The following is a 21,509-nucleotide window of genomic DNA, read 5'->3' on the forward strand; positions in this document are numbered from 1 at the left end:
TCGGGATAACAGGTCCCATACCTGTATTAATAAAAGGCTAAGAGCCATTTTTGTTTTTTGTGTTTTCCTATCTTTCCTCTTCAAGACTTGTTAGGGGCCCCATTATAGTGGGGTACCCATTCAGATAGGATGTCCCGATACACAAGGCACAGATGGGGTGGTAGATTCTGAAAAGATGTGGTTGCTTTGTGCAGATTGCACTTGTCTGTAACAGGGAATGGCAAGGTCAGGCATTTCCGTTTGAATGAACATTTAAAATTGGGGTCCTTAATACATAGTTGTCCAAGGCTCTGGGAGGGTCCTAAGCTCTAAGTAGTATGAGGCCCCATGATTTTTGATAATGACTCTGAGTCTGACCAAGAACCAGTTGATTAACATATTTTAGCTGTTACAACTTCTCTGCTCTGTGGAAAAGCTATAATTGTAAAGTGCTGTGTAACTTGCTAGCATTATATAAATAGATGATGATGTTGATGATGATGATGAAAAAGAAAATATTGTGCTGTAATGAACTGACAGACTGAATCTACCCTCTTCCATGCAATATATGCATTTGTAAAATAATCTGTTTTACTTCTAATATATACAATGTATAAATGAATCTGAGTGATTCATTAATGAGCCAGCTGCAGAGTTCCTGAGCAATTCAGAAGAAAACAGTTCCCTGCCAATATTAGCAAATCAGCGCTAATATTAGTGTTAAACCAGCAATTACTGTGCCAACTAATGCCACCCCTGTTGGATACCATTCTATGTAACTGCTCCCCAAATAACAAGGAATTAAAATATCCTGTGAGAAGTGCTAAAAACTATAATGAATAAACTATGGCATACAAATTCACATGACTAAATTACACATTTATGTCTGTTTAGTAGCACTTTTCTATGTACTCCAAATTCTCTGTAACTTCAGGAAGCCAAAGTTAAATGCTGCATGTTATTCATCACACAGATAAGTGTTCTAACTTTATACTAGCTTCAATGTAGCATTTCAAATGACATTGTATGTCTGGACCATTAGATTCAATGAGGGAATTGTTAAATGTTGCATCTCCGAAAAATGATGCTGCTGACAGTCTGTGATTGCTATACTTCTCAGCAAACTCTTCAACTTTGAATAGACTGAGAGTGCAATTTGGAACCAATTTTCACACGTAGTTATGGTCTGCCATAAACATTTCGGTTCATGTCTTTCGCATTATATGCCAGAACAGGGTCATAAAGGGTAGATTGAATAAGAAACACTTTATAGGTATTTATCTTTCATTTTGAATACATGGTACTTTTTCAGCAGGAAGAATACTCAGTGGCACTACATTAGCTTTCTCACTGTGTACTATGAGGGACAACTGCATACAGTAAGTGAACAAAATTAGTATTTTTGTCTTTAATACCTTTTAAATTAAAACTCCATAAAAGTCTACATATATTACCAGCATAATATTTGCTAATCTTTATTGAGGACTGGAAATAATAGGGTACAACTCCTACAGAAATGTAATATACAATAACCCAGTGATCCCCAACTAGTGACTTACAGGGAACATGTTGCTCCCAGTTGCCTCAAAGCAGGTGCTTATTTTTTACATTTCTGGCTTGGAGGCAAGTTATGAGGCATATAACCATGTGTACTGCCAAACAGAGCCTCCTGTAGTCTCCTGACAGTCAACATGGGGACCCCTGCAGTAACTGCAAGAATTTATATTCCATTTATATTTGACATTTTGAATAAAGAGTCAACTACTTTATTTGAAACCACAGCTAAGCCTGTGTATGTTTTGAGTGGCAAAACCACAGGAATATAAAATGACTATTTCCCATCAAAGATAGTGGAATTCACAGGTCTTATGTATGCGTAAATAGCACTGCAGGGCTGTATTCATGGGGGTTGTCAAAGTTCTTTGCTTTCCAATACAGTGTCCAGAGACCTACCTTAGTTCTTTAAACAAAGAAGGTAGTATGGATTGTGCAAAAAAAAAAAAAAAAGGTGTTTCCTAAACAGAAATGGTACTTACACTACCAAGTTTCAGTCACCATCACAATGGTTTCTTTAGAAAAACAATGCAGAGACCAACACTGATTTTCAGTCAGATATTAGACAGGCAGGTCAGTCAGTAGGATATTAATTCATAGCATGGAGGACTAGCCAGTAAGGTTAAAAGTAAAAAAGTCTTTATTGGTGTAATAAAAACATCAAGGCAACATAGTAGGCTTCACCCCAAAGTATCACCTGTTTAGCTTAACGCGTTTCGTGGCCCTTAGCCACTTCCTCAGAAGCTGGGTGTTTAACCCTTCCACAGGTTTAAATATCCATATAAGATCCTCTCATTAAAAACAATTAGCCCTTGCCACTAGCAGTCTCGGTCTTACTCCAAACAAGGTACCATTAAAGGGAAAAGAGATAAAGAGAGAAAAAAAACCACAAACTTATTACCGATTAGGATAATAAAATATGAATCCTACAGATTCAGTGATGGAATATACATCCTAAATATTTAGTAGAAACAACTGACATCCCACTCACAATTCATCCCACTTTTTTTGTCTTGAGGTGTTTATTCAGCCTTCTAACAAAATCACCTCCTTTTATATTAAGTTTATCGATAATCGATAATTTGATTTGGTATCACCTCTTTCTATTGCTTACATATGTTCCAAAATACGAGTACTAGCACACTGAATAGTCTTACCTACATACTGAGCACCACAGCTGCATGGTCAGTCGGCAGGCCCCATATGTAAGTCAATACGCTTCTGAAGTGGTCTGGAACGATGAGTTGGCTGCTTTTACCAACCCTTATATGACCTTCTTATTTGTCAGTAAAAGAGACTGACAAAAGTAAACTTAGTTAAATCAAGGCAAACAATGGCACTCAACTTTTAAAATATTTTAAGTTATGAACGCCAAATCTTTAATTTGACAGAAAATAACACAATACTGTTCCATTCAAGCTTGTAACTAATAAATGGGTTTATAAAAAGGAGGAATCATTGTGTATTGTCTGTATCCCTTTAATTACATAATTATAATTTGCTGACAGTTTGTGTTGTTATTAATTAGCCATTACACTTTATTTAAGCCATGAAGACATTGTTGAAAGAAAATACAGTGTTTAATTTGTATTATAAATTAAACATGATATTGTCTCAATTATCCCCATTTTATGCAGATGCGAGATATTTCTTTCTCACTCTAAACAGTCTTACCAGCACTATAACATTGCAAAGTTATGATGTTTTAATTATGATTTAAATGGCTAACTAGGCATAATTATGTGTAATTGGTCCATAACCACAAGGGAACAGCAAGCATTAAATATACCACTTCCATTAGAGAGAAAAAAAAGATTATAAAGATCAAGACACTGTGAAAGTGAAGTTACATTTAACTGTACAATAAGTAATTTTTACTCTATGACCTTACATAAAGATTTATCAGTGTTATCTAAAGGATATGTTAGCAGCGAACCATGGATTTCACATTAAATCCTATCTCAGCAGAAATGTAACAAAGAGACTTGCAATTATATGAAAGGTCTAATGTTAAAGAAAGAGCCTGGATAGATCCAATGGCCAGTCACAACAGTACAATGCAACCTCACTGCCATGGAACCCACATTTTGTCAACAGTATTATTCCACCAAATAATATCATCTGTTTTGGAGGTCCAAGTTTCTCTCCAGAATGCTTGTAGCTATGATGTGCCATTGTTTATTTAATTAATGTAAAGCTACTAAGAGCAAGGTGATATACCTATATTAAAGGTGATGTAAACCCTGCTACACTGCTCTGCTCAACCAAACTTTACTCAGTTATTGCTGGACTACAAATCCCAGGATAATAATATAATGAAGGTAGAGGCATGCTGAGAGCTGTAGTCCAGAAACATCAGGATTTTATTCTTAAAGTAATCGTGCACAACAAAACTTTTCTAAAACACAAAAAGTCTTCCAATGAGAATCACAGCTGATCTATGTAAATCTAGCTCCTTGTTCTTCGTTCCTGTCTGATTTCAGTGTCATATAATTAATTCAAAAAATGACAAAAATTTAACAGCAAGGTGCCTGATATAGTGCTGGGAATCAGCATTATCACTGGTCAATTGTTTTGCATTTATAATAAATCAGTAGATTTCTCATTGGTGATTCTTTTTGCATCTATAATTATGTTTTTTGGCAACTTCTATAGTAAAACTAGGGGGCGCAGTGGGACAGCATTATGGCTGGGTTTACAACCCTTTAACTGGATACAGGCATGAGGTTTTATACTGCATGGGATCTATAAAAAAATTATGGATGATCCCGATAATCAGAAGACTGATTTAGTAATGGCAAGTAAAAATGTAATAACATATTTTACATTTAAATGTATGTGGCCTGAGTATCTCTCAACCTACTTATAAAACCATTTTTATAGACTTGCTCTATAAAAGCTACACTACACATCAACCCAGTGTTAACTAGCTGATGGTCTCACAGAATGCCAGCCCTTTCTAAAGCATGACTTAGATTCACACTCCTGCAGTATAGAATAAGAGATTATCAATTATCTACTTAATAAAAAGGCATATTGGATTAACTATGCGTCTAAATGGCTAAAAATCAGAAAATTTGCCAGCTAAAACATTCAGCAATCATGTAGAAGTCAATAGCAGATGCCCCTTTCCTTTCCTGACAATGCTTCTCTTGCCTTGAAACTTTGGACATTGGATATTGTGCAACAATTTAAAAAATTCGAGTTTCCGGGGCAACAATTTGAAAAAGTTGCAGCTTCTGCTCTGAGTTTTTCAGTTGGGATCTTTTTGGAAATGTCAGATATTCCTGAATATGGTGTAGAATTTTTAAAAATAAAATTAGGAGAAATTTGATAGTTTTAGTAAATGTGTCCCTAAGGGTATGTGACATGCTGACTGCCTGTACAAGTAATTCTGGGGGAATTAGCAGGTAGGCATGTATGCAGAGGTTCAGGAGCATAAGAGACAGGGACACCACATGTGACATCACGTTTTTTTCCTCAAAAACATACGGTTATTTGGGGTAAACTTCTCCCAACATAAACATAACAGTCAGTTCATAAACATTTAATCAAACATGGTTATGATTTGTCCCTGTTTCAGGGCTCTCACCTTCCAGGGTAACTTTCACACTGGAACCTTTTTCCTGGGGCTTCCCACCATCTCCAATGGCTTTCACACATTCAAGGTGACTCTCACACTTGTGGGCTACTCACTCAGCCCTGCTGTCTTTCCCCTCCTGGGATATCAGCTCACCAGCTTCTGGCACACTTTGGCTTCTCACCAAGCCTCAACATTCCGGCCCAGAAACACGTGGTCCTGGCTCCCTCTGCTCCTTGCAGTGGCAAGCAGCACCCCAGACCTTCTGGGAGTTCCTCACACAGTCCTGCAACCTTCCTGCCCTGTGCCTTGCTCTGAGAGTCCTTTCTCTGTGACTCCTGGCACTTCTCTGGGTGACTCCTCACTTGGTTACCGCTCCCTCTGCTCCTTGCAGTGGCAGGTGACACCCCCAGCCCCTCTGGGAGTTCCTAACACAGGCAGGCAACCTTCCTGCCCTGTGTCCTGCTCTGAGAGACCTTTCAGCTGGTTACAACTCCCTCTGCACCTTGCAGTGGCAGGTGGCACCCCCAGCTCCTCTGGGAGTTCCTAACACAGGCAGGCAGCCTTCCTGCTCTGAGAGTGAACCCCTCTGAGTCCCCAACCTTAATCACCAATCACCCGTCTTCCCCCCACCCCGGGTAATCCCAAAGCTCTTTTATGTACTGCTCACCTGCAGCCTAATCAGGCAGCTACAAAATGCTAAACTGGAGTAAGGAATAGAGGACATAACCTATTAACCCTCCATTTATTCCAGGACTCACCTATCTGGCTTTTCCTAATCCACTTGCATGAATAACAGCATTAGCTGCTGCTTCACCAGGCATTTTCCCTCGTGCTACATCATACCTCCCAACTGTCCCAATTTTTGGGGGACAGTCCCTCTTTTGACAGCTCAACCCGCAGTCCCGGATTCTTACTGAAAAGTCCCTCATTTCCCTTTGACCTCCTGCACTGAAGCTAAAAAAGGCTGATGTCGAGGCGTAGGGCGGATATTTTCATCAAGCGGAAAAAACGCTTGGCGAAAATTCCGCCCTACGCTTCCTACTTGTGCCTGCACCCGAAAGAATAGAATACGCTCGGGTGCAGGCACATGTAGCGGAAATACGCATAAAAACGTGAGAGTTTGAAAGACTCGCGTTTTTATGCGTTTTCCATTCATTCAGGTGCAGGCACATGTAGGAGGCGTAGGGCGGAATTTTCAGCAAGCACTTTTCCGCTTGCTGAAAATATCCACCCTACGCCTCGCTTGCATTAGCCTTAATTAAAAGTAGCTTGTGGCAGAGAACCCAGAAATCTTAACGAGCGTCACCTGCACTTAGAAACATTGTTTCTCACTCTTAATTAAATAAGTAGCTTTTGGCAGAGAGCCTAGAAAGGTAAAAAGCCCCCTGCACTGAGATACAATTATAACTAATAAGCTAAACAGGTCTCTTGGGGGAACTGAAACTCACAGTTTAAAGGGCAATTTCACCTTTTCAGCAAAACTGTAATAACACATAAAAAAAGACCCCAAAACCCCCAGAAATATGTTCAAACTTTAAATAACCTGCCAAATTTAGTCCAATGGGAGTGGTATTTTGGGGGAGTGGTCGCAAAAATGGACGTGGTAAAAAAAAAATCACGGTATTTATTTTTGTCCTTCTTTCCATTTTCAAAATGTTGGGAAGTATGCTACAAGTATCCCACCTTTAACAATGGTGGAAAATACACCAAACAGTGTCCTTACTGCTTGTACTGTATCTCTCACAGATAATAAAATAAAAAATTTATTTTAAAAGCGTTTCAGGGTTAATGATAAAGGGTGGGTATGTATCCTATCTGGCTGCAATTGCGTTACACTGTGACACCCAAGGGAAGAGTTCACCCCATAAAGTAGTGCTTAATTTATAGCCTCTTAAAAAAAACAGGGAAAAATACAGGAAAGCCACATTTGCACCTTCCTTTGCAGTGTAGCCCTTATTTGCCTACGTTATTTTCCATGGTTTCAATTTGCATTTTAATGGTACATCTGGATCCAAGGAAGAATAAAGAGCGATTGCAGCAAATGACAAGTAAGCTTGGAAATTTGAGTGAGTGTGCATACAAATGTACCTAAGAGGCTTTTGAATGAAAGTTTTCTAATTGCTCTTTAATTACCAGGAAGTGTTTAGAACTAAAAATGGAAAAAAATATGGTTTTAAAAGGAAAAGAAACAACTAAAAAGGAACACGGTAAAGATCTAGGGGCAGATTTATCATGCTGTGTAAAAAATGGCAACAAAATTTGCAAAGCTTCGCTGTGTAAAAAATGCGTAAAATTGGCATAATGTAAGATAAAGGCGTTAGATCTCGTGTTCGGACAGCGAACATTCTCCATTTATTTTACACAGCTTTTTACACTGTTTTTTGGCAAATTTCATTTTACACAGAAAAATAAATAGGCCCCTTAGCCTCCCAAAGAAACATGTTAGGTCAGCTGATTACCAGCGATAACTATAAATGACTATTGTCTACTCCCCCCAAAAAGGCCAGTTGCTATAAAATCATATACAATTATAGTTTCTCCAATGGAAAGTCTTCTATTGGTAGTCTCCTGAAATAAAAATGACATAGTCCTACCCTGCTTGGCATTTTGATCATCACTATCATCAGTTGAAAACAGCAGCAGTCAATATGGGAACAACATCTTCTAAAAAAATGTTAGCATGCAAAGACGTGGTTAGATATTTATTAATTAGAACCTGAATTAGCACCTACATCTGGAATTTGAAAAAAGGGAATACAAAGGGAATACAATGCTAAAGACATTGAAATTCATCCTTGTTAATGCTATAGCAATCATCTTATTGTTTTACAGTGTAATCAGTCTTCAGAATGACTGATATATTGTTATTTAGGAAATCATTTAAAATAATTTTGTCAGTGACACAAACCATATTCTTATATATATATATAATATCATGAAACCATTTTTAGGATTTGAAGGATAACAATAAATTATGGACATTGCAAGATACACAGAACAGAATGCTTGCCTGAGCACACAGCTTTCTAATGGGGCATCTCCAATGAAATGTCTGCCACCTCTTAAGTAGCTGAGATCCTTCCCCAGGAGAATGAAAATTGCAGTGAAGTGGGAAATTGTTTTTGATAGGAATGGAAGCTGGAACTCAGAACTGGCAGATGGCAGTGCTAGCAAAGATGTCTTGTAATAAAAGAGATTAATATTATTTCTGTTATTATTAACACAAAGTTATAATGTGCCAACAAATTCTGTGGTGCTATACAATAGAAGCGTGTGTTCGTCAAATATACTGTACATATTACATACAATAACTGATCGACACAGGAGGTAAAGGAAGCCCTGTTTAAAGGAACATAATGTGTGAGGCTGGGCATGGTCACAAATCAGAGTATTAAGCATTTCATTTAGCAGTGGAATATTTAAAGGCAGAGATGTAGGAAGTCAGATGGAACACAAGAGGAACATGATATTGTTATTACCTGGATATGAGGTGAGAAGCACAAGGAAAAATCAAAGATATCACCAAGGTACTGGGTCTGAGGAGAGAGGGTGGTAATGGAGTTGACACTTCTGGGATGTTACTGTATTGGATGGGGAAAGAGAGTCTTGAGAGTTTTACATTAAGGTAGCGGTACATCCAAGTAGAAATAGCTTCCAAACAACAAGGGACCTGAGTTAAGTAGTCTCAGTTGAGACTTGGAGAAATAAATTTAAGTATCATCAGCATGGAGGTGGCTAAGGGAAGACCTGTTATGGAATTAGGTACAAAGTCACTTTGCCTCATGGCACAAAGGAGGTGCAACCAGCAATTGGGTCTTTTTAAAAAAATAGAAATGTCAGTATTAGAATGTTGCCAACCATTTTGGTTTTGAAAAAGATGATAAAATCATTATTAGAATTTCACAATGCAGTTTTTTTTCAATGGAAAAAATAACAAAAAAGTCAGAATTTCAAAAAACATTGCTGGAAAACAATGTTGGAAAAACATATTTTTAGCACTTTAGCTTTTTTCGGCAAAGCAAAATGGGCCATTTTTGCTCATCACAATTAATGTGTATTCATTTGGGAACTTTAATTTTAGAGGAACAGTTCAGTTGATTTGTTTTTCCATTCATTCAACTCATAAAATTGAGATTTGGAAATGAAGGGTATAAATTAATGGATATTTTTCTTTTTAATGCTTAACAGTATTGTACCATAGTACTTGCATACCATTTTGTCACAATATTTTATTTATTATAATAACATTTGTACTAAAGCCTAAATCAAAGCAGAATCACTGGGGATGTATGGTTTAGGTGAAAATAAATCAGAACTATAATTGTCAAAAAAAGCAAATCATTTTATATTGCCATTTGAATGTCCAGTAAATTGGAGATTGACAACTAAAATACTGTGGAATACTGCAGGTCAACAATTTTAGCATTTAGCTGTCATGTTGTCTTAACTTGTTATGGTGAATTGCCTGGATTTAGAGGTGATAAAAAAAAGGCTGAAGCCAGTGTTTTCAGCAAATTTGATTTTGCTCATCGTGCCACAATGCTGCTAAAACAAAATTCATGGCACTTTTTAGTGTTGAATTAAAGCTTGTAAATCATGCATCTTTTTAAAGTACAAATTAGAAATTGATCACATTAGTAAACAAACTAATTGCATGTGTAACACATACATTTCTACATTAAAATGTGGGAAGATGATTTTCTAAGAGATACTCTAATATACTAGAGAAAAACACTACCACACACAATACTTATCTGGTTATCAGGCAGCGTGATTTTTAACAAATCCATTTAACTTTAAATGAGCTGTTACTGGAAAACATGAAATGGTTTATTTGTTACCCGATGAGAGTCCATGATAAAGATAGAGATTGCTAAGGGGTAGACTTCATATTTCCATCAACAATGGCAAGTTGTCCTGGACCAGAGGCAGAAATTGGGATCCAAATCATGATACTGCCAGCTTCACAGATAGGATAAAGTTCTTATGATGGAATACAGTGTTTAGCTTTCATCAAACATAATACTTTTCATTCAAGTTAAATAATTAAATTTTGGTCTCATCCATCCCCAGAACATTCTTCCAGTAGCCTTTTGACTTATCCACATAGTCCTTAGCAAATTGTAGATGGGCATCAATGTTCTTTTTAGATAGTAGTTGCTTTCTCCTTGCAGAAACATTTGCTTCTTTTATGCACAGCAACTTGTTCATGGGTTAGGTTGGTGGTAGCAGCTCCACATTATTGGGGATTTGAACCCCTATAAATCTAGAATAGTCATATTTTTCAGGTATATCAATGACTACAGGAATTTGAGATGGATATGAGTAATCCATGATATCCTTTGTTGAGAACTATAATGGTGCCATGTGTGGTATAAAGTATGACAAAAAAACACGCCATAAATATTTCTTTTTTGGACATTGAATCGTTAGCTTGTGGGGAACAAAGTTGTATTGTAAGGCCATCACAAGACTTGTCGTTGTTGGTGGATATCGGCTGTCTGTGCCTTTTGGGTGCAGGCACAACTAGAAGATTTCTTAAGCGTTGAGGCATATTGTCTGCATATGCTTATATTTAGTCTGACAACCCCAGCCCATGTGCACTGGCCCTTACATTGTGAGGCACTCCATGGTCTAGAACTAGGGAACTTATATATATTAGCTGCTGTTTCTCTAAGTTGAGCCACAGGAGGCATTGTGGTCTTGACTTGGAAGACAATATCATTGTCATATGACTTTTGCCCCTATCTGTGTTCCCTGCTAACCAACTGTGATCCAGTTGCAGGCAACAGCCAAATTAAAGGGCTATTAAGGCTCACCACTCTCTAACCCTGGTGCTGGATCATTAGCATTTCTGCTGTGACTAAAGGCCCCCATACATGGGCCGATAGAAGCTGCCGATATTGGTCCCTTGGACCGACTCGGCAGCTTATCTGCCCGTGTAGGGACAGAAACGAGTGGGCTGGCTGACCGATATCTAGCCTGAAATTGGCCAGATATCGATCGGCCAGGTTAAAAGATTCAGTCGGATCGGGGGCTGCATCGGCTCGTTGATGCGGCCCCCGAACCGACTGCCCCATTGCCACCTACATAATCCGGTCGTTTAGCCCCAGGGCCAAACGATCGGATTATTTTTTTTTTTAACTTCAACCTCCCCGATATCGCTCACCCGTAGGTGGGGATATCGGGGGAAGATCCGCTCGCTTTGCGATCTCGCCAAGCGAGTGGATCTTACCGTGTATGGGGACCTTAAGCGTCCTGTCCCTAGCTCCAGAGATTCTGTGCCCAAACTCTTTAGAATAGTTTTGTAACCTTTTTCATTATGGTGAACATCAGCTTGCGTTGTTATAAACAGCACAATAGTGAAGATTAGTGACGATAGTGAAGATATTAATGGCACATTTGTTTAATTACGTTTTTAGTATCTTTCAGATGTCACCATTCTGAAGAGTTACAAAGTGCCATTGTGATTGGATTAGTGGAAGAGTACATACGCTGAGGACTTCCCATACCAGTCAGTTGAACTGAAGAAGCTGCTCGGATGAGTAGTGAAACGTCTTCAATGATTACTTAAAAAGTCCATTTGCTTTAAATTTATTTCTACTAGATATTCTTCTTAGTATCTAGTTTTAGGATCTGCGTGACAAAACAGATTATGTCTTAGGTCATACTTATGCACATATTTAGAAAATTCTGAAAGTTTTACAAAATACACCATACTGTACATCCAAGCCATCTATACCTTGAACCTTGATACCCTCCATGCATTAAAGAAATTGTACATATATTGCAAAAAAAAAAAAAAAAAAAAAAAATATATATATATATATACAGTCTAGGAAAATCAGGCACTCACGTCTCACACAAGGGTGACGGATGCCTGGGTGCAGAATGCCAAAGATAGAAATAATGCAAAAAAATATCCCGCACTCACAGGGCTTACAAGAATAAAAAACTTTTATTGGTCTAGTGACCAATAAAAGTTTTTTTATTCTTGTAAGCCCTGTGAGTGCGGGATATTTTTTTGCATTATATATATATTTGAATTATATACCAATTGTGCTGTTTTTGATATGCTAGAAAAATAGAACAATGAAATCTTGAAAAACACAGCAGAAGAAAAAGTCAGGAAGTGGGAGATACATTTCCTGCTAACAGCTTATTATATTTGTAATTAACTGATGGAGAGTAGTTCTGGGACATAACCTCAGCAATCAGGCTGTATAATAAAATAAACACCCTATATTAAGTCAAATGGCAATAAAAGCGTTACATTAATTCAAATAAATATGGCAGTAGATTAATAGCTGTAGTGTCTTAAAATTATAGGTTAAGTATTTGTGCAGAGTAAATAACTATAAGTACAATTATAGCCACATACTTAACATTTCTTCATTTTACTTGTGAACCTAAACTGTTTGTGAAGCAAATTGATAAAATGTAATCATGACCGTAAACAAAATGTTAAATCAAGTGGCAAACTCTTCTGTAAATGCTTTTGCAAATATAAACCACTCCAAGAGAGTAGACTTCTAGAGTAATGTAATCAGACGTTTACTCAGTTTACTTTTTAGTTGCTATGTTTTACTAGGCTGGAAGCAAACATTTGCACTTTTTATTGCATAACCTCAATAAAAAATTCTTCCATAAAAAGAGATGCCTGAGAAATGGTTGATGAAAAATGTCACTCACCATCTTCACTTTTTACATGGATGAAAATATTTAAAACAAAACCTTTCAAAATCTTTGTTTGAACCTCTCCTGCCAGAACATATTTGAAGTATGATAAAACAGTACCTTGTACTTGATCACAACTAAGATATAATTAATTATTACTGAAAGCAAGATAATTCTATTGGGTTTATTTAATATTTAAATTATTTTTTAGTAAACTAAAAGGGTCCCTTAGTTAAATGTATATTAAAACAGTAGAATTCTTAATGAATCAAATGAAAATGGCCAGATGACTGGCCAGACCGGGGACATAGTTGGCCAGCTTCAATATATAGCTATTTATGGACAAACAGTCCCTGTTTTGCTTAAAAGGGAAGGCATTGCTTGGTAGCTTAATGCACAGAATGTCTTAATGTCCTATATACAGTATATTGATAATGGGTGAGTGCAGAAGACCTCTTGTTGTTGTATGAATTTAGGTTAAAGCTTCATTGCACCCCCTCCCAATGGTTAAGAAATGTAATGGTGAACACAACTTTGCCTCGCTTGCTATAGTTAATAAAGGAGCAGTGGCCAGCATTATTTTGTAGCTCCCACCTTCCCAGCTACTGTCAGGTGATCCCAGTTAGGGTTGCCGGGCCAGACCGGGGATGACTTTGACATATATTGTAGTAGTATATTGCAATTTATTTCTATCATGTTAGTTGAGCAAAATAAACTTTACTTACACTATATAAATATTACACAATCACAGTTAGCAGGCAGGTGCCATTTTTATGGACACTGTTAGTAAGTAATGTTTTGCATCATGCCAAAATCTTGTTTATGTGCCAGAATGGGGGACCAGATGCCCATGGTCATGTACTGGCTACACAATTAGATGATGAGGAGGGAGGGAGAAAGTGAGTGCTAAATGGAAAGTTAAAGCTATTGTCTGCCCCGTCTCTATGCCTATTGACAAAGAGCCAGGGCAAACAATATATAATTGACAGCTGGGATTTTTAAATGCCTTTATAATAGGCATGGATGTGTTAATACAAAAAGAAGTGTAGGTTTTATGTTTAACTTGAAAAGGACTTTTATTATACTTTTATTATTTTTATGGGTGACAGGTCCCCAGGACAGGGGTGGGGGGCAATGCTTGGTTGCTTAATGCACAGAATGTCTTAATGTCCTAAATATATTGATAATGGGTGAGTGCAGATGATCTCTTGTGGTCTGTCTCTTGTGGTCACAGCCTCATTGCCTTATGGTTAAGAAATGTAGTGGTGAGCACAACTTTCCTTTGTTTGCTCGCTCTCGCTCTCACTCTCACTCTTAAGATATATATGTGTATGTATATCTTTATTTATAAAGCGCTACTTATGTGCGCAGCGCTGTACAGTAGAATACATTAATACAAACAGGGGGTTATTAATATAATAGATAAATACAAAGTATAACAATAAAGACAAATAAATAAAAGATACAGTTGCAATAATTACTCATTATCCAGAAAGCTCAGAATTATAGAAAGTCATCTCCCATAGACTCAATTTTAATCAGATAATTCTATTTTTTAAAACTTTTTTTCTCTGTACAACCTCGTACTTGATCCCAACTAATATATAATTAATCCTTAGTGGAGGTAAACCAATCCTATGAGGTTGTTTAATGTTCAAATGATTTTTAAACAAACAAAGGGGCCCATTTATCAATGTACAATTGAGTCCGAATACAAAAAATTAGCATTTTCTTCAATTATTTCGTTAATTTCTGCGACTTTTTCGTATTTTTTGACAATTTGTGCGACAAAATCGTATATGTTGCAAGAGTACAAAAGTCGGATTCATTCAAGCTTCGGTATCATGACTTTCCTTTGGCCAGGTTTGAGCTGCAGAGTGCCATTGAGTCTTTGAAAAACATGCACAGAAGGTTCAAAGTCAGAAAGATTTTCTCGCCTTTTATGATCGTTCAGATATGAAAATTTTGGAACTTTCGCACCGTACCACGATATTTTCGTAAGATCACGATGCAATCTGAAATTTTCGAATACAATTTTTTCCCGCTCGTACTTTCCGAAGTCCGAAATTCGGACTTTGATACAGTAAATCAGCCCTAAAGTATAGAGATCCAAAATCCAAATTACAGAAATACCCTAAACTGTGCAGTAACTGTATAATATTCCAGCATATTCTTCAGGGTCAATACATGATCAGAAATGCAGTGCAGCAACCACTATATTTTTAAATTAACACTGCACAATAAAACTGTTTGAAAGTCCTCCAGCATCCCAGTTGATTAAAGAGGATCAACCAATGTGAATCCAACTTGCTATATGTAGAATTCTCTCTCTCCCTTCATTGTTAAATACCATTGTTGCTGATAGCATTAAACAACTTTTTCTAGTTCTGACAACTAACAGCCAAAAGAAAAACAAACAAAACTATAGGCATACAGTATAAGGATTTGTATGGTTCTAGGGATTTTAAAAGAAGCTAAGTGTATATTACTGCATAATGCTTTTATTGGAAGTATGTTGAAAAAAAGCAGTGTAAAATTATACAATGCTGAATACATTATATGGTATCACAATGTTTGGTAAAATAGGAAAAGCTGTTCAAAATATGCTAAGCAACATATGCTCAATTGCCAGTGCTGAATAAGCAGTAAAGGAAATTCAATGAGGCTTTAAAAAAACATAGACACAGAACATAAGCAAGCATTCAGCATGTTTAAAGTAGAAGCCAAATAGTCATTCCAGTTACATTCTGCAGTAAACCTGGAAGACATTGATTGTTTTAATCTTTCAATCTTTAAATTTCTAGTACATTTGTTAAAACCTGTATATGCTGGCTCACCCAACCAGGCTCTATACGTAGTCTCTCTTTTGAATGCAAGAGTCAGCAAGATTTAACCAAAAAGCTTGTTCTTGTGTAATGGATTACTAAGAAATTGTTTTCTTTCAATGTAGTGTACACTGTATGGACATTCATGACATGGTGTTTTGGACTTGATGTTCCAGGAGAAACAGTAAGGTTACTTAAAAAAAGATTTGCAATAAGAAGTCAATGCTATACACAAGTCAAATTTTAAAGTTCAGGTATGTGATCTGTTGCCCAGAAACCTGTTATCCAGAAAGCTCCAAATTATGGCAAGGCTGTCTTTAACAGGCTCCATTATAATCAGACAATTTTAAATTTTTAAATGGTCCCCTTTGTCTCTTTTTATAATAATTAAACAGTAACTTGTACTTGATCCTTGCAATAACAAGGGAGCGCAGACTAGGGGTAGTCCTATCATTGTTACACCATAGGCAGCTGCATCTTCTTTCTACCCTTAGTTCTGGGCCTACGTGAAAAAAAAGCCCTGCAAAAAATGCCCATAGTCGCCACAAGAAAGTCTCCATGAAAAAATGTCCATTGACTTAAAGGGGTTTTAAATCCAGCCACGATGCTGTCCTACTGCGCCCCCTAGTTTTGCTGTAGAAGTTGTAAAAAAAAATAATTATAGATGCAGGAGAATTTACAAATGAGCATTCTGGTGACTAAAAATCTCATTATATATGCAAGAGAAGTGACCAATGAGAACACTAATTCCCAGCACTATGTCAGGCATCTTGCTGTTCTCTTACATTTAGAGATAATTATGTCATTTTTTTCCTTCTTTATATGACACTGAAATCAGACATGGGGATAAAGGGCAGGTTTGTTCAGTGCTGGGAAACTGTGCTTAAAGCTTCCAACTCCAATTGCAGAAACAAAGAACAGGGAGCCAAATTTACACAGATCAGCTGGGATTCTTATTGGAGGATTTTTTTGCATTTTAATGCAGCTGCTGGACCTGGAAATTTGGGGAAAAGTTTTATTGAGCAATACCGCTTTAAGAATACAGCCCTGATGTTGCTGGACTACAGCTCCCAGAATGCCTCAACCTCATTATATGTTACATTATTCTGGGATTTGTAGTCCAGCAACAGCTGAGTAAAGTTTGGTTAAGCAGTGCAGGGCACCAGGGTTTAGAACCTCTTTAAAATTATTCCCATGTTGCCACCCAAAGGAAAATATAAACAACCCATATATGTCCATCCACCAAAAAATAATCACTTTTCAAATTCTTTTTGTGATAAAGAAAAATTAAGCACCTAATTTAAAAGTAGGATTCTACTTTTTTCTTTTGCAGAACTGTACTTTTTATCTCTAAAATCATGTGTTTTACTAATTAAAAACACTACCAAAACCTTGCCATCTGAAAGCTGTCATGGTCACGTAGAAGTTGAAGAAATACTTTGCTTCCCCCTTAACCAGTGACTCTATTAATCATGGTTTCTAACAAAATTATTTCGCATTCTAGTTTGGTGCAGTCAGTAATGAATGGTTACAGGGACAATACTCATGTCAGATTGCAGAGTAAGAGGAATTCATCCACAAGGCATTTGTTGATGTGCTTTGAAACAGAATGTGGTGTACACTATTACTTTCATCATGTCCTTTCAGTCTGGGTCCTTTCACTTTGTCTGTTTGCTGAAAGGCTCTTTGTCAGCAGGAAAATCAGAGAGCAGTTAAATACAGAATAAAAGGTTATAATTTCACATTTGGTAAATTGGGGAAATATCAGGTTATAGAGGTTTACCTGAGTATGTATTGAGATTGTCTCTTGACCTAAGCCAAGCTCTAAGTCAGTTCCCTAATAAACGGGAAGCTCATATATATGATTTATAGTGCTGAGTAAAGTTGGGAACTCATTGAAAGGGATTTTTGCCTTCAGTTTAACTCTAATATAATGTAAGGCAGTTTGTGATTGTAGAAATTACCACTTTGTGATACAGTTCAGTAGTTTAAAATAAGACTGTTATGTTGCAAGGGTATGGCTGACCTTAGCAACTAAGCAAAGGGTTAACTGACAGATTACATACATGAAAAGGAGAGGGTTTGCTTAGAAACCAGCAGTATTACAAAACAAAACAATAAAGACCAATTTCATTAATTTTTTCTGTCTATTTCATACTCCGGCTTCCGAACCACAATTTGTTAATGAGCCCCACACAACACAGAAATCCCTAATAAACCTATCACTGTAATCTGTTTCTTCAAAAAGTATGAATAAATACCATTTTTATATGCTGAAATCCATCCAGCTGCAAAACCCTTCTTTTTATGAAGTAATTGAAATTCTTTCAGGGGAGGAGGAACACTGATGCTATAAATTGTAAAAACTTCTCCACAGCTTACAGACAGCATGCAGGAACTCTATAACCTACAATGGATTGCGCTGTAATGTTACTTTTCTTATTGACCTCATGTGTGCAGGGAATTGTGGGTTTTGGGGGATGCAGGCTAAAGGCAGGCTGAATTACATTTTTCTTGAGTCTCAAAGTAGTCAGCCAGATCAGCAGAACAAGGGGTAAAGCTTAGGTAACTGTTTCACACCATATTATTACATTAAAAATTATGGAAAGGCTGCATATTTTTTAATTGATGCATATTGTAAAGCTTGAATTCATTGAATTGTGTTTTCTTTTCAAAAAGCTTAAAGGTGTAGTAAACCCAGCCATGATGCTGTTCCACTGCACCCCCTAGTTTTGCTGTAGAAGTTCTCAAAGAACATAATTATAGATGCAGGAAAATTCACCAAACCTGTCTCCCTGTTCTTCTTTCCTGCAATTGGAGTTGGGAGCATTAAGCACAGTTTCCCAGCACTGAACAAATCTGTCCTTTATCCCCATGTCTGATTCCCATGTCATATAATGAAGAAAAAAATTACACAATTATCTCTATATGTAAGATACCAGCAAGATGCCTGACATAGTGCTGGGAATCAGTGTTTTCATTGGTCACTTCTCTTGCACTTATAATGAGGTTTTTAGTTAGTAGAATGCTCATTGGTGCATTTTCCTGCATCTATAATTATCTTCTTTGACAACTTCTACAGCAAAACTAGGGGGTCGCAGTGGGACAGCATCCTGGCTGGGTTTACAACCCCTTTAAAGGGGTTGCAAACCGAGCCATGATGCTGTGCCACTGCCCACCCCCCCCCTAGTTTTACTATAGAACATAGTTATAGATAAAGAAAATTCAGCAATTAGAATTCTACTGTTAAAAAACGTCATTTTTAAATGCAAAGTAATTGACCAGTAAGAATGCTGATTCCCAGCACTATGGCAGGCATCTTGCTATTATCTTACATATAGAGATAATTATGTCATTTTTCCCTTCATTATATGACACTGGAATCAGACATCAGGATAAAGGACAGACTTGTTCAGTGCTGAGAAACTGTGCTTAATGCTTCCAAATCCAGTTGCAGGAAAAAAAGGGATTTACACAGATCAGCTGGAATTGTCACTGGAGGTTTTTTTTTTGCAGCCACTGGCCCTGGAGATTTGGGGAAAAGTTTAGAAAAACTTTTATTGAGCAACATTGCTTTAAGAATACAACCCTGATGTTGCTGGACTACAGCTCCCAGCATGCCACAACCTTCATTATATGTTACAATATTCTGGGATTTGTAGTCCAGCAACAGCTGAGTAAAGTTTGGTTGAACAGTGTAGCACAACAGGGTTTACATCCCCTTAAAGTTGTGTTTGGGTGGAATGCCTCTTTAAATGTTCATTCCAAGATGAACTCCCATGTTCATTTTCTCATTACTGGGGAGCTTTTTAAGCCTTTTTAAAAGGATGTATTATTTATTTATTTTTTTACAATCATAGAAAGATGACCTTTTCACCAGAAAGAAGATATACGTAGAGACTCTTCTGTAAAACAGAATACCAGTGGGAAGCAGCAGAGCCGCATACCAGCTGCTTTATGGACTGAAGACAAAACCTGTTGTTTGAATGAAGCATCTTCAGAAATGGCATTAACAGGAAACATCTTTTACTGCCTGGTCTGGGCAAACTTTAGCTAATGAAATCCTGTGTGAAAAAGAAAGCAGTTTGTATAAGCATGTGGTGCTGTTCATTATATCTTTTTCGTGCTGTCCACTCCGATTTAGAATCATTAGCCAATGTTATGGTATAAGCAATATTAATTCTGTTATTTCTACTTTTAAATTAGGTGTTTCATTTTTCTTTATCACAAAAACAATTTGAAAAATTATTATTGTTTGGTGGATGGACATATATGGGTTGTTTATATTTTCCTTTGGATGGCAACATGGGAATAATTTTAAAGGGGTACTAAACGCTGCTGTAGTTCAGCAACATCAGGGTTGTATTCTTATAGGAACAGTAACGCATTTTTTTCAGTTGTAATATATACATTCTTAATACTTTTATTAAGATATGTATCTTTAAAAAATTGCCTTATAGTAAGTGGTTTTTGAAAAATTTAACTTACAGATGATTTAATGGGAAGAGCTTCAAAAGGCGATGTGGCGATTGCTTGGCTTCCGGTTTAATCCAGAAGTCAATAGAGACATTCTTTAGAGTTTTCCAAGCCCTCCTTCTTAGTGATTTATGGGTTTTTATGGTGATGTGCAGGGAGAGGGATGGGGAAGGAGCATTTAGACTTTACAGCTGAGACTACCTGTCTGTCTGAAAGGATCGCTGGATGAGCCTGCACGGGGAGAGGGAGGGTGAGGAGGGGGTAGCTCCCCGGAAGCTTGCTATGAGACTTGAGTGAGATCTGACCTGAGTGCTATAAATTAATGGTAACGTAATTTTTCTAAAAAACACTTACACTACTCACATTTCTCTATGATATATTTCCTAATAAAATGATTTAGAAAAGATATTTTGAATGTTAAAAAATGGTGTTATAATTCCTTTAAAGCAATATTGCACAATAAACCTTTTCCTAAACTTTTCCCCAAATCTCCAGGGCCAGTGGCTGCATTAAAATGCAAAAAATCCAAACAATACTAGAGGCTCGGAAACTTCCCAAAAGACCACTTTCTTTTACATACAAACTTATGTTGACAAATCAAGACCTTCCTCTACTGGGATATTTTGATGCATGGGAAAAAGAAATAACTATAAACATCCCCCCTAACTATAGAGAAAAAATTTTAACAAATATCCACAAGGCCTCTAGAGCCTCCAGAATACGGGAAATGCTCTATAAAGTAATTACTAGATGGTACTACGTGCCCGAGAATCTAAACAAGCTCTTCCCAAACACTAGTAACCTTTGCTGGAGATGTGGTTCCGAAATAGGGTCTTTTAAACACATATGGTTCTCCTGCCCAGCTATGTCACATTATTGGAGTAAAGTGTGTGAAATCACTAGTAGAATTACAAATACTACTATACATCCCTCTAACCTACCTCTGCTTCTCTTTCACTATGATAGCAACAACAACGCAATTGTAAACGATAAACTAGTACTACATTTACTACATGCAGCAAAAGCACTTATCCCCAAAAGGTGGAAATCAACAAATCCCCCCACGGTTTGCGAATGGGTCAACCTAGTAGAGGAAACTAGGAAATTAGAAGAAATTACAGCTTTGATACACAATAAGATTCATCAATACCTTAGTATCTGGAACCCCTGGTTAAACTTGGTAAAAGTCTAAAGGAGAAACTGTTCTGGTATTTTGATATTTAGTTAGATAGGAAAAGGACTTAAACACTGGTCATTGGCATAGGCCGCAGTAGACTTAGGATGTATTTTTGATACCTCTGTATAACAAAACTCGTTGTTAACCCGGTTAAGAAATGACGGATAAAGAACTATGTAACAAATTGCTGAACCCCTCCCTCCTCTCCCTCTTCCTTTCTGTACCCACTTCCCCCCCC

The sequence above is a fragment of the Xenopus tropicalis genome, chromosome 5, assembly GCF_000004195.4.
Source record: "Xenopus tropicalis strain Nigerian chromosome 5, UCB_Xtro_10.0, whole genome shotgun sequence".
Classification (NCBI taxonomy): Eukaryota; Metazoa; Chordata; class Amphibia; order Anura; family Pipidae; genus Xenopus; species Xenopus tropicalis.